This window comes from Mustela nivalis (assembly GCF_964662115.1).
Source record: "Mustela nivalis genome assembly, chromosome: 11".
In the NCBI taxonomy this organism is placed as follows: Eukaryota; Metazoa; Chordata; class Mammalia; order Carnivora; family Mustelidae; genus Mustela; species Mustela nivalis.
In genome coordinates this window covers 94114676-94127173 of record NC_139030.1, presented here as the reverse complement: position 1 = coordinate 94127173, position 12498 = coordinate 94114676, and the positions used below count along the sequence as shown (strand labels likewise).

At 40.0% G+C, this 12498-nt stretch overlaps 1 protein-coding gene across 33 annotated transcripts in view; it reads left to right on the top strand.

Moving 5' to 3' along the window:
• MAP2 (microtubule associated protein 2) overlaps positions 1-12498 on the top strand; it is a 290836-nt gene that overhangs the window by 149731 nt on the left and 128607 nt on the right. For 4 of the 33 annotated variants that reach the window (XM_082691613.1, XM_082691630.1, XM_082691628.1 and 1 more), the window contains one exon: positions 3756-3816. The exons of the other annotated variants lie outside the window; for them this stretch is intronic. The gene's annotated coding sequence lies outside the window, so the exon portion shown is untranslated. The remainder of the gene's footprint in view (positions 1-3755; positions 3817-12498) is intronic. 33 annotated transcript variants of the gene reach the window in all.

The following is a 12498-nucleotide window of genomic DNA, read 5'->3' as shown; positions in this document are numbered from 1 at the left end:
CAGAACAGCAGGCAGAGAGAGAGGGAGAAGCAGGCTCTCCGCTGAGCAGGGAGCCTGATGCGGGGCTTGATCCCAGGTCGCTGGGATCTTGACTGGAGGTGAAGGCGGTGCTTAACTGACTGAGCCACTCAGGCACCCCAATTTGATGGTTTCAAAATTAGCCTCACCTTTCCTCCAGCTAAGGGAATCTAGGATGACCTTAGTATCTGCTGTGTGCCAGCCTCTGTGACAGGGATTTTAATTATCGTGATGACTCTGTATGTTCTGTTATCTCCACTTCAAGGGAGGGACAGAGACTGAGACAGTTCCCCAAGTTTCAGGGCTAGTGTTGCATCGGGTCTGACTCGAAACCAGTCCAACTGCGGCGACAGAAGCAAATTCTTGAGAAGTGAATGAGTCAATACAAATGCAATAGGAAAACACATTTCAGAGGTCTAGGATTCGGTGCCACACAGTAGGACCTTACTGTTAGTAACCTGAGAAGTCCTAACCTGAAGGGAGGACGCATATAGAGGGGGTGTTAGGTATGTAAACAGAAGAAGAACAATATTATAGAAAAGTTCCTGAATGGAAGGAGACAATGCAGACAAGGATTTAGGATTTAGGCTTAGCAAACAAAATACATCTTCCCTATAGACAAAAGTATGAGAAAAGAGAGTGAGAGTTTTCTAGTGGTAAAGAAAAGATATGAGCAGGTGGGGAGTAGGGGGACTACTTATCATCTGGACTTCATCTCAGACTAGGGAAAATCCACTTATTCATTCAGTGACCATTTATTGAACACCAATTCCATACCCTTTTCCTGCCCTAATGGAACTTTATTTCTGTGGGTGAACAAATAAAATTAAGAGATTACTCAGGTAGCTTTGCAGAGAAGGGATAATAAGGTGGTAAAAGTAGACCCTGAGAGATCAGCTCCTTAGACTTTAAGGCAGAGATGAATCAACTGGGGATCCCATTAAAATGCAGATTCAGAATCATTCGGTGTGAGGAAGGGGCCTGAGAGCCTCCATTTTAACAAGTTCCTAGGTAATGTTGATACTGCTAGACTGTGCTGTGCCTTCATCAGCAACACGTTAGGAGGCAAGAAAAATCAAAAAGGATGAGATCGGGCGCGTTCAGGGTCAGGGCACCTGGGTGACTCAGTGGGTTAAGCCTCTGCCTTCAGCTCAGGTCATGATCTCGGGGTCCTGGGATCAAGCCCCGCATCGGGCTTTCTGCTCAGCGGGGAGCCCGTTTTCCCCCACCCCCTCTGCCTGCCTCTCTGCCTACTTGTCATCTGACTCTCTGTCAAGTAAATAAAATATTTAAAAAAATTATTAAAAAAAATCAGAAAGGATTGGAGCAGTCATTATGAACAAGTCAAATGGAAACCCTTCTTTCCATGCGGCGACACTGCATGATTTCGCGCCTCTTTGATGCTGAGAGAGAATTGTCTCTTTCTTTCTGACCTTTTTCAATTCTAGCCAGTTGTTTTATGAAAGATCCATTAAACAAGCCCTAACGAGCTACTGGCATTTCAATCTTTCTGCCTATGCTCCATGTTTCTTATGCCGTAGAGTGAATTCTCGTGGCTCAGATTTGGGGGTGTGTTTCCATATAACAATCTGCCAGTTTCTTAACTGCAGCTCTGTTTCCCTGCTTCGTGATTTCTTTGAACTTCTAACCTCCTCTCTGCCTGGGTGTTCAGCACAGTGCCAGTCTGCTACGTTCTCTGCCCCCCCCCCCCACCCCGCCAACACTTGACATCCCTTCTGTCCCGCTGTGCTTAGAGACAAAGCTTCTGGGTGTCTACATCTCATCCTGCCACCTACCTCCTCATACAAGCCTGGGGGGACTCTACTTCAAGCCACAGGGCATTCCTGAGTATTGATGATAGTCTCTGATTTAAGGAATACATGTTTTCCCAACAAAATCATTTCCTCTGAGGAAAGAATGTGTGTGTTTACAGACGATTAGAGCATTCAAAGGGGCTCAGGGTTCACAAGAAGCCTGGACAGACTGGAGGGATGTTATTTTTCTGCCTCTACCACGAGGCTTTTAGTCCTCTGTAGATGCAAGAACTTACAAGCATCTCTTAGTCCTCTGTAGATGGACTTACAAGCATCTACTTACAAGCTTCCCACATCACATTTTACAACTATAGAATATCTAAGAACATAAGCAATCAAATAAATATGGCATACACATCCATCAGGGAAACACCTTAACTGCACATCAAACATTTGCGATGTTCTCACACTTATTAGCATGTCTCCTTTGTTTAAAGGGCTGCTTCTATCTAGATAGAAGCCATGCCCATAACCAGATCTGTGGTCTTTGTCACCGTAATTTTGTCATTTGGTGTTTACTTAAACAGCCAAGTAAATGTGAGCAGTGTCATGACAAACTTTAAATTTAAAATTCCAATGAAATACTAGTTTTCATACGAACAGAAGTCAACTTAAATTGATAATGATATTTCCTCAAGGAGAACACTCGGGAAGGCACTGGAGGAAAGAAGTCAGGTCACGGGCGTCTTTGCATTCACTATGCTGTCTGCTTAGAAATGCACTTGATGCATGTGCCACATTGAAGCTAAGAAAATGAGTGTTGGACAAGGGGGTGTGTATGTGTGTGCAACTGTAGCCTTTCTTAGGTGGACAACACTGGTCTTTGCCTAGTCAAACTGGAATTGGTAAAATAGCCAGAACTCAAATACCATGCCTATGCTTTTTTTGTCATTTATTCAATAGTTTAGAGTTTCAGAGTAGCACAGGATAACCTATGGTCTTCCTAAAAAATAATCCTTTTCTCTAAAAAAAAAAAAAAGAAAAGTTTGAATCAATTCCCTTTTTTTTTGTGGATTCCATTTGGGTCTGCCTCAGATGGTTCGAATTAACCTCCCATCAGATTCTCTCCTAGTGTTAATGACTTTGGATTATGACTATTTAAAGCTGCCGGATGTTCATTGATCCACATCTGGCAATTATTAAAACAAAGCTACTCTAACACTTACAACCAAAATATATTTCTTTACAATGAATAGGAACTTAAGGGATGATGTTTCTTTTCAGGGAAATCTTATGTTTTATTTCCAATGTGAACAACGTTTCTATTTTGTGTCCTTTAAAATTATCTTCTTGCTCATTGTAGGATTTTTCTCCTGGTGAAATTTACTGGTAGGATATATAGAATCAGATATAACACTTAGGCATTAAGGATTCTCTCAGTGTCTAAGAGTAGCTAATTAGCATGATTTTGAGCATAACTTCAGGTGAATCTGTGATTTTTGTCGAATCTTAAAAACAAATAACTACACTGAAATACTGAAATACACTGAAATAAAATGATTAACTTTTAAGATTATATTGGTAATGGAGGAAATATGACATCCAACAATGAAAAAATTTTAAAACGATATAAGAACTCATTGTCCTAAGTGAGTCAAATAACTGGTCAGACTGCTATACATTTCCTCTAAAAGATGGTGGATAGTTCCATGGGCCAAAGGGAAGTAATAAACATAATATCTAGTTTATTGTGTGCATGCATTTTTAGTTGTTTCTTATGTTATGCTCACAAAAAGTCTAAGATATCAACTTTGGTTTATAAAATTACTGAAATAATCCAACCAATGAAGAAGTAGCATTTAGACTTTAAGAAAAAAATAATTTCTGGTATACTTTTTAAGTCATATAAAGCATATGACCTCCCAAAGCTCATAGCAATCTCTGGAATGGGAATGGCAGATCTTGTTGTTATATTTATTACAGATGAGAAAACTGAAGTTTGAAGAATGCAAATGACCTACCCAAGTCCCTCTACTAGGAAACGGTAAATCTTTGGCTCATATCCTTGTTCTGACTCTAAAGCTTTTACTTTCTACTAATATGCAGCCAAAGCAGGTAAATGAGTGTATTGTCCCAAATATGGAATATTTTAATAATGCACTGAGTTGGTTGCTGAAATAAAGAACGCATTCCAGGGTAGCCCTGGCCTATGCTATTGCTCTGCTCTCCCAAAAGACTCTTGCCTTTAGAGTCCTGAATCAGTGTGGCATGGAGCTCAGAAAGTGCGAGTAAAAATAGCAGTTGTTCTTAAAATGGCTTTATACTTTCACAGAAAATGTAACCTTAATGATTTAAAAAGCAGTTGGCAGAGAGATAGATTAAGAAGAATCCATTGTTTTAAGTTTCACAGCATTTTAAGCAAGTGATAGATAACACAGCAAGAATCTAGGATCACAAAGAAAATGATTACAGCTTCAGAAAATCATATCTATGGAGCATCTTTGATTTGCCTATTTTTAGGATAATTATAAGAGCTTATAAAGAATAAGCTGGAAGCTATAGATCCCAGTTCTGATCTCAGCTATACAAAAGGAAGGGTAACATATGTAAAGAAGAGGCGCCTGGGTGGCTCAGTGGGTTAAGCCTCTGCCTTTGGCTCAGGCCATGATCTCAGGGTCCTGGGATCGAGCCCCACATCGGGCTCTCTGCTCAGCAGGGAGCCTGCTTCCTCCTCTCTCTGCCTGCCTCTCTGCCTACTTGTGATCTCTGTCTTTCAAATAAATAAATAAAATCTTTAAAAAAATATATGTAAAGAAAATTATAACTTCGGAAACCACTGAGTAGAGTTAGGGCTGAGATTAGGTGTCTCCAGGTAGACAGCAGTTGGCATGGATCCACTGAGGACATTGTCATTGCAGTGACCTATCTCCTCCCCAAACTCTCTTTTTCATCATCTTCATCCAGGCTCTCATTATAGCTGCCAGGGTTGCTGAAATGCTATTATCTTGTCTTCCTGCCCCAAACGCCATCACCCCATTAATCTCCTAGACAAACAGTTAATACAAACTCTTCTTTGGCTCTTGCTTGCTCTCTCGAGTTGCGCTGGCCAGTAAATATGGAGGTAGCTAGTCACATGCAGCTACTTAGATCTAAATTAATTATAATGAAAATAATTGAAATTACACCTCCTTAGGCATACTAACCAAACTTCAGGTGGTCCAGAGCCACATTATTTTTATAGAAACATTACCATTATGATATGATTTTCATCGGAGAGGGCTGATCTAGAGCGTAACCACACCCCTCACCCAAGCAAGGCCTACACTGACCTCTCCTTATCCCTGACTACCCTTGGCACACACTCTCCACTCCATATATTTTTCTCCTCCTCTTCCTCATCACGATTGCTACATTTATAATTAAAATATTAATAACCCTTATTTATTTAGTCCATATCATGTGCTAAGTACATACATTTTCAGAAGAAGAGTGGGGGAAGAAGAAGAAAAAGAATTCTATGGAGTGAGGTGTTTTTTTTTTATCTCCACTTCACAGAAGAGGTTTAATGAAGCTAAGTATATTTCCCAAAGATAAAGAGGTTATTATTAGTGGAGCTCAGAGAAAAGCCCAGGCTGTCTGGCCCCATAGCCATAGCGTTTTACCCTGTACCAGTGATTCTTAACCAGGGACAATCTGCCCCTTCTGCCAGGAGTCATTTGGAAGTGACCGTTTGAAATTATATCTTCTTAACTCGGAAAAACTTTCCTCTGCGTTCTTTTTCTTGTTATCCCTGCCTCTGTTCTATATTTAGGAGATTCCTATTGATAAATGTTGGACTTACTGGACAGGTCTGTTTTAGCTCCTTTTTGACATATTTTTAAAATGCCTCTTTCACTTTTTCTACTTTCAGGTTTTTTCCTCTTATCAGCTAAATTATTATTTGCCTCTGGCCCTGCCAATTCTATTTTTAATTAATTCGTGAACTACTTAATTTGAGAAATCATATATTAATTTTCAGGAACGTTTTCTTATCCTCTAATCAATACTTTTCTAAAATTCACTTTTGGAAGGTAGTTCCTTTTAAAGTATGCGATATTCTTTCAAATCTCTCTGAAAAGGATAATTATAAATTGCCTTGTCCCTTGAATCATCTCTATTTCCTCAGGAGCCATTTCTCTTTTTAAAGATTTTATTTATTGATTTGACAGAGATCACAAATAGGCAGAGAGACAGGCAGAGAGGAGGGGGGAAGCAGGCTCCCTGCTAAGCAGAGAGTTGATTCGGGGCTCGATCCCAGGACCCTGGGATCATGACTTGAGTAGAAGGCAGAAGTTTTAATCCACTGAGCCACCCAGGCACCCCCCCAGGAGTCATATTTTAAAGAATATATTTTTCTTGTTCGTGAGGGTTTGGGGGGTTATTTTTATGTATGAAGAACTAGGCTGAGGATGACAGGTAGCTGTTGTATATTTCCTCTGCAATCAGGCAGATCTGCACCTCCACTAAGCATGAGCTGCCTGCATGTTCTGGGTAAGTGGGCAGAGTCTGTCAGGAAGCAGGTGTCCCAAGAGGAGCACGGAGATGCAACTGGCAAGGGAGCAGGTTAGGATCCCTATGATTGTTTCCATTCTGCATAAATTTATCTATACTAGACCTGGTTCCCAAACTAAACACTTTCTTTCATTAAAGCCTAGTTTTTATTTTCACTGTTGGGGGCAAAAGCTTCTTCTGTCACTAAAAATGTAGCAAGGGAGAAGAAGAATAGAAAGGGCCCCAATTGTTCTGAATATGTTTCTTTTTATTTTTTTTAAGACTTTCAAAATGTATTGATTTTAGAGAGAATGTGTGTGAGCAGGAGGAAGGGACAGAGGGAGAGGGAGAGAGAGAATCTCAAGCAGATTGCTATGAGCTCGGAGCAGATGTGGGCTAGATCCCAGGACCCGGAGATAATGACCTGGGCTGAAATCAAGAGTCAGATGGTTAACGGACTCAGCCACCCAGGTGCCCCATGAATACATTTCTTCATGAATTACTATGATAGTCTCACGGCCTCCTTGGACCCTGCATTTGAAAACTCTTAAGCTTGGGGACTCTCCGGGATTCCTTGCAATGGAGCTCCTTTAACTTGGGACCTCCTGAAGCAGTTTCTTATTTCTTTCTCCCTCTATATTCTGACTTCTAGGATAGCTTCAAAAATTTTTGATAGAGTTACATTATTTTTCAACATTTTTATTACCTTAATAATAATTAGGAGAAAGGAGAAGTGTGTGTGATAATCCTCCATTACCAGTCATATGTGATATGCCTTACTATGAATTTTTATACCATCACTCTAAGTTTGTACTCTTACACTTATTATTCCAGTGTACTATCTTTCCTATTTACTAGCTAGTTGGAAAAATTGCTTCCCTTTCCTGGGCCTTTTGTTTTCTGTAAAATAAAGATCATATATGATTTTCAGGATTGAGATGGAACATAGGAATGCATGTTGAAAGCTGTATCATAGAATATAAATGTAAGCTCTTTCTCTTTTTTTTTTAATTTTATTTATTTACTTGACACACAGAGATGACAAGTAGGCAGAGAGGTAGGCAGAGATATGGGTGGGTGGGGGGTGGGGAAGCAGGCTCCCCACTGAGCAGAGAGCCTGATGTGGGGCTCAATCTCATGACTGTGGGATCATGACCTGAGCCAAAGACAGAGGCTTTAACCCACTGAGCCACCCAGGCGCCCCAATGTAAGCTCTCTTTATATATAAAAGACTTCATCATAGGTCCAGAGTAACCAATAATGCCAATGCGGAGAATAGCCACCATTACAAGAAAACCCTTTCCCTGTGCATTAGGAAATGCAAGTGATAGCAACTTGAGACTAGAATAAAACTCAGTGTGCAATGGAAAGAACCAGAAATTATGTGTTAATAGCAATAATAAAATAAGCAGTTCTTCATGGATATATTTTACACCTAATAGAAAACCAAGGACAAAAGCAGACCAAGGATGTGGTTGACCTACTATAGCTCAATTAAAACAAATTTGAATTTTAAATTTGGAAAAGAACATATGATTTAATGTTGTGTGATCGATCCCTTTTGCTTGGAAAAATTACAAATGTGAATATTTATGATACTAATGAGTATAATTTAGTGTTGCTAACAAGCTGCTCCTGAAATATCACTGATTTAAGATGGGTTCAGTGACTTGAATGGTTTTTGCTCTGTCAGTCAAGACATGAAGCACCAGTAAAAGGAAAATAAAGAAAATGAGAATTACAGTAAAGGGGCTTAATTGTAAAAACTGAAGAAATGATATCAGAAAATTAAATGTAGAAAGAAAGTTAAGAGTCCCAGCAGCCTTTGATTTTAACCTACCATTTGTGGAAAATTGATGAAAGGTGTATTTTCCCTAATTTATTATTAAACCCAGCATCTTATTGATAGCTTTTATTCTTAGAAACAAACACAACACATGAAACAGACAAAACAAAATAAATCAATGTGAATGTATGCTGAGTGATGCGGTTATGATTCACTCCCTGACTGCTATTAATTCTCATTTTCTGCACGTAGCTATTACATTCTGAAGTTGAGTGTCTATAGAGGATAAGGCACCAACCATAGTTAAATGTTAATGGATCCAGTGACATAATTTAAATTCAAGGCTTCATCCAAAGGAATGTGAATAAAATGCATTTGTTTGGCTTTTTATGGCCACTATTAAAAGTAAAGGAAATGAAACCATAAACAACTACGTTCCAATATTGGCATAGCTGAGGCTGCTTTGTAGCAGTAGAAAGCCGTATTTATTGTCGGGGGAGCTCTGTTTAACTTACCCAGTCTATCTCGATTATCACTGAGGTTAAAAAATGTACTTGGTGACTTAGACAAAATGTGGAATGCTAATTCAAAGTGAGTTCATTTTAGTGTATTTCAATTTTCTGTTGCTGTAAAGGGCTAGTACAATTCACAAGTGTTCTTTTTTTCTTACTTCATCTTTAAGGCCTTAGCCCATAGTTAGTTGTAGTAATTATTTTTGTCCTCAATGTTGATTATCACTTCCTTCCTCAATAATGATAGGACCCCTGCTATTTGGAGGTTTCGTGGGCACATGGACACTCAGAATAAGATCCAGAATTCCATCCTCCCTGCCAACTAGGTAGAACCTACTTGGCTAATTTTCAGTCAATAAGATATGAACTAAATTTGTGTGTGAAATGGACATTAACTGCCTAAAAGGAAGGAGTGGCCTCTTCATCAGTCTTTTTTCCTTTCTGCTGGAACGAAGGAATTCAGAGTTGAATTTCTGCAATCATGTTGAATATGATATAACCTTGTAAAGAATTTCTATTTCGTTGAAGCCACTGTTATTTGGAGTTCTTCCATGATTTACAACATACCTTAGTCATCTTTTGTATAGCAACTTTGCAACTTATAGTTACTTTCAAAGGCTCTGGAATGTCATTTTAGCAAGTGTCATTGTTCTTTATATGAATAACATTTATATTGAAATTGTTACTTCAAGGGGTGCCTAGCTGGCTCTGTTACTAGAGCCTGCCACTTTTGATCTCAAGTTTATGAGTTTAAACCCCACGTTGGGTATAGAGCTTATTAAAAAAAAAAAAAAATGTTACCTAAAATATACTAGTCCAATCAGTTACCAAGTCCTCTCAGTTCTACTTCCTAGACATTTTTGTAAACCATCCAGCTCATCTGTATCCCCAAGGACAATGTTAGTTTCCCATCCCGTCTGATCTTGACCACGGTCATAGCGGCCTACGTCAACTCTTGATCCACACAAGCCATTATACACATAGTCACTAGACCCATCTTTTAAAAATACAATCTAATCATGATATTTCTGTATTTAAAGCCATGGAATTCATAATTAAGTGACGAATCTGGTCCTCTGGTGACTCTCCCCACCCATCCTGGCTTTGTTACCTGCGGGCTATTACACATATTTTTATTCTCTTTGCCTGGAACATTCTTTCTACACCTCTCGCCTCCTGCTTTACTCCCACTTATTTAAGTCCTAGTCATTGGTTAGGTCTGAGATTTCCCAGGCAGGCCTTCTCTCCACCTCTGGCCTCACAGGTCTGCTAATACACACTCCCAAAGTGCTCTGTATCTCTTACATTTGTACTTATCAGTTGTATGCATGTTTCCTCCACAAGACCGGCAACTCCATGACCGTATGCCTGATTCTTAACCAGAATCCCAGAACCTGGTGAGGGAACTGGGACAGTAGGTGCTCAAATAATGATGTTGACTAACAGACTGATCCTTTATTCTGTTCTCTTTCTCTAAAAAGCATATCTGATATCTCTTCCAAAGTTTCACTTAGCAAAATCCCATCCATCCTGTGGATCATCAAAACCATGGATGTGTGCTCTCCTTTCAATTAGATATTTACTTTATTCCCACCCCTTTATTTTTTTTTTTTCTTTAGAACAGTTTTAAGTTTACAACAAAATTGAAAGTACAGAGATTTCCTATCTACCTGCTTCCCCGACACATGCATAGCCCCTCCCAGGATCAGCATCAGTCATCAGAATGGCACATTTCCCACCAAAGATGAATGCTTACCATCGTAATTCACCCAAAGTCCATAGCTTACAGTGGGATGCACTCTTGGTGTTGTCCTTTCAGTGGGTTTGGCGAGTGTATGATGACATGTATCTAAGATTGGAGTACCATGTTGCCAACCCTCCCCCTTTCTATCACGACTTCCTTTTCTTGTAATCATATGCTAGACTTTAATTACTGTTATTTGTTAACAGAATTCTAAATTTGGGAGGGAACACATTCTAGAAAATATAAAGTCTTATAGAATTTTTTTTTTTTTAAGTCATAGCAGCCTTGATTTAAAAAGCTATTTTTTATAATGCCTTCATCCCAACCCAGTAGGCATTTCTGGAGGCTGTGGCTATTATGCCTTTTGCAAGCCGAATGTCTGGCACACTAAAGGCATGTAACAAACGCTGTTACAATATAATGAAATAAGTACAGACTTTGAAGTTAGATACCCTTGGGTTCAAAGCAAAGCCCTGCCCCTCATCAGTTGTGAGAAACTGGGAATTTATCAAGCCTCAGTTGTATAAAACAGGAGCGACACTACCAATCTGATTATGCTTTGCAGGAGTTAACAAAGGTAATTTACAGAGTGGAAGCCCTGTAATTGGTAGCGATTATTATGACTTTCTAAGTTTTCATTTCTTCATCCTCTTTGCAACAGATAAGGCAGATGCTTGGCTCTTTCTTTATCAAACTTACATCCCTCAGCTTCCAAACAACATAAAGACAAGACTTAACATTAACAAAAGCTAAGACCTGTAGGAGAACTGTTGAAGGTACTATACAGTTTTGCTTATCGTGCCACTTTTCTCCTTCCTGCCCACTCTACTGCCATAGATAAGTAAATAAACAGGTGAAAAGCAGCAAGGCAAAAGACGAAATTATGTTAAATCATTCAAGGTCTGCAGAAAGGCCTGGAAATTATATAGGTTCTCAATTACACCGCCTGAGGCCACTCTGATCTCTGGAGAGAAGCTGGCTTGGGGAGATGTTAAGAGTTCAGCTGTCTCCCCTGAGGTTTATCTGCAATGCAGATTTTTCTGAGCCTTTCCATCTATTTGAGCCTCCAGACCGACCAGCTGCTCTCAGCCCGCCCAGCTGGCTTAATAGGATTTGTCTTCTCTACAGCCTGCTTCCAGGGATGTCTGCCACCAGAACATATCCTGGATAAACATTTTCCCTCCCAACTTACCATCAAAATCCCTACCAATCCCCAAAGCTACAAGGGTCCATTACTGCCTAATAACTCCAAGAAAGGTAAATTTAGTGAGGCATTAATTTCCGCACTGCCTCTTGCTTCACACTTGTTCTGTTTTTTTTTTTTTTTCCATTTTATTTATTTATTTGACAGACAGAGATCACAAGTAGGCAGAGAGGCAGGCAGAGAGAGAGAGAGGAGGAAGCAGGCTTCCTGCTGAGCAGAGAGCCCGATGCGGGACTCGATCCCAGGACCCTGAGATCATGACCCGAGCCGAAGGCAGCGGCCTAACCCACTGAGCCACCCAGGCGCCCCACACTTGTTCTGTTTTGCAGAAGTTGTCAGTCCCTATTGCAGAATAAAGAGCAGCATACCTCCTTGCAGGGCTGGTGGAGCTGGGACCCAGGGGTGAGCTTGGAGGCAGCCGCTAGGAATTTGCAGGCTGGTCGCCTCCCCCACGCCCCCAATTGTTAGTGCTGTTCCACTATCTGATTTCATACGCTCTGCTCTTCCCTCCCCGCAGGACTCAACAAATTAGTTGAGCCAGGATTATGACCATAGCACCTTTCCTGAAGGTTAAGGTGATGCTTTCTTCATGTGCACAGATTCGTGCTCAGGTTTTTATGACTGAGCAAGCATATTGTTGAGAGGCTGATGGCTTTGATCAGCTCAGGCTGAGGTTTCTCTCACTGACAGTTGTGTATTCTGCCCAGTAACTCTGTAGGGAGAGGCTTCTCACCAGTAAAAGTCAATAATCCTGACTTCAAAATTGTGAGAAACAAATGTCACATGGATTATGAAATGCAAGCAAGATTGTCAAGTATCAAGTACTTAATACATCTTCATTTTTAAAGACTCATATTTTGTACCTACAAATAAAAATTAGATGGTAAAACAGACTCTACTTAATGACTTTCTACTACAATTGGGTACTTGGAGGTGGTGAATAATAGTGG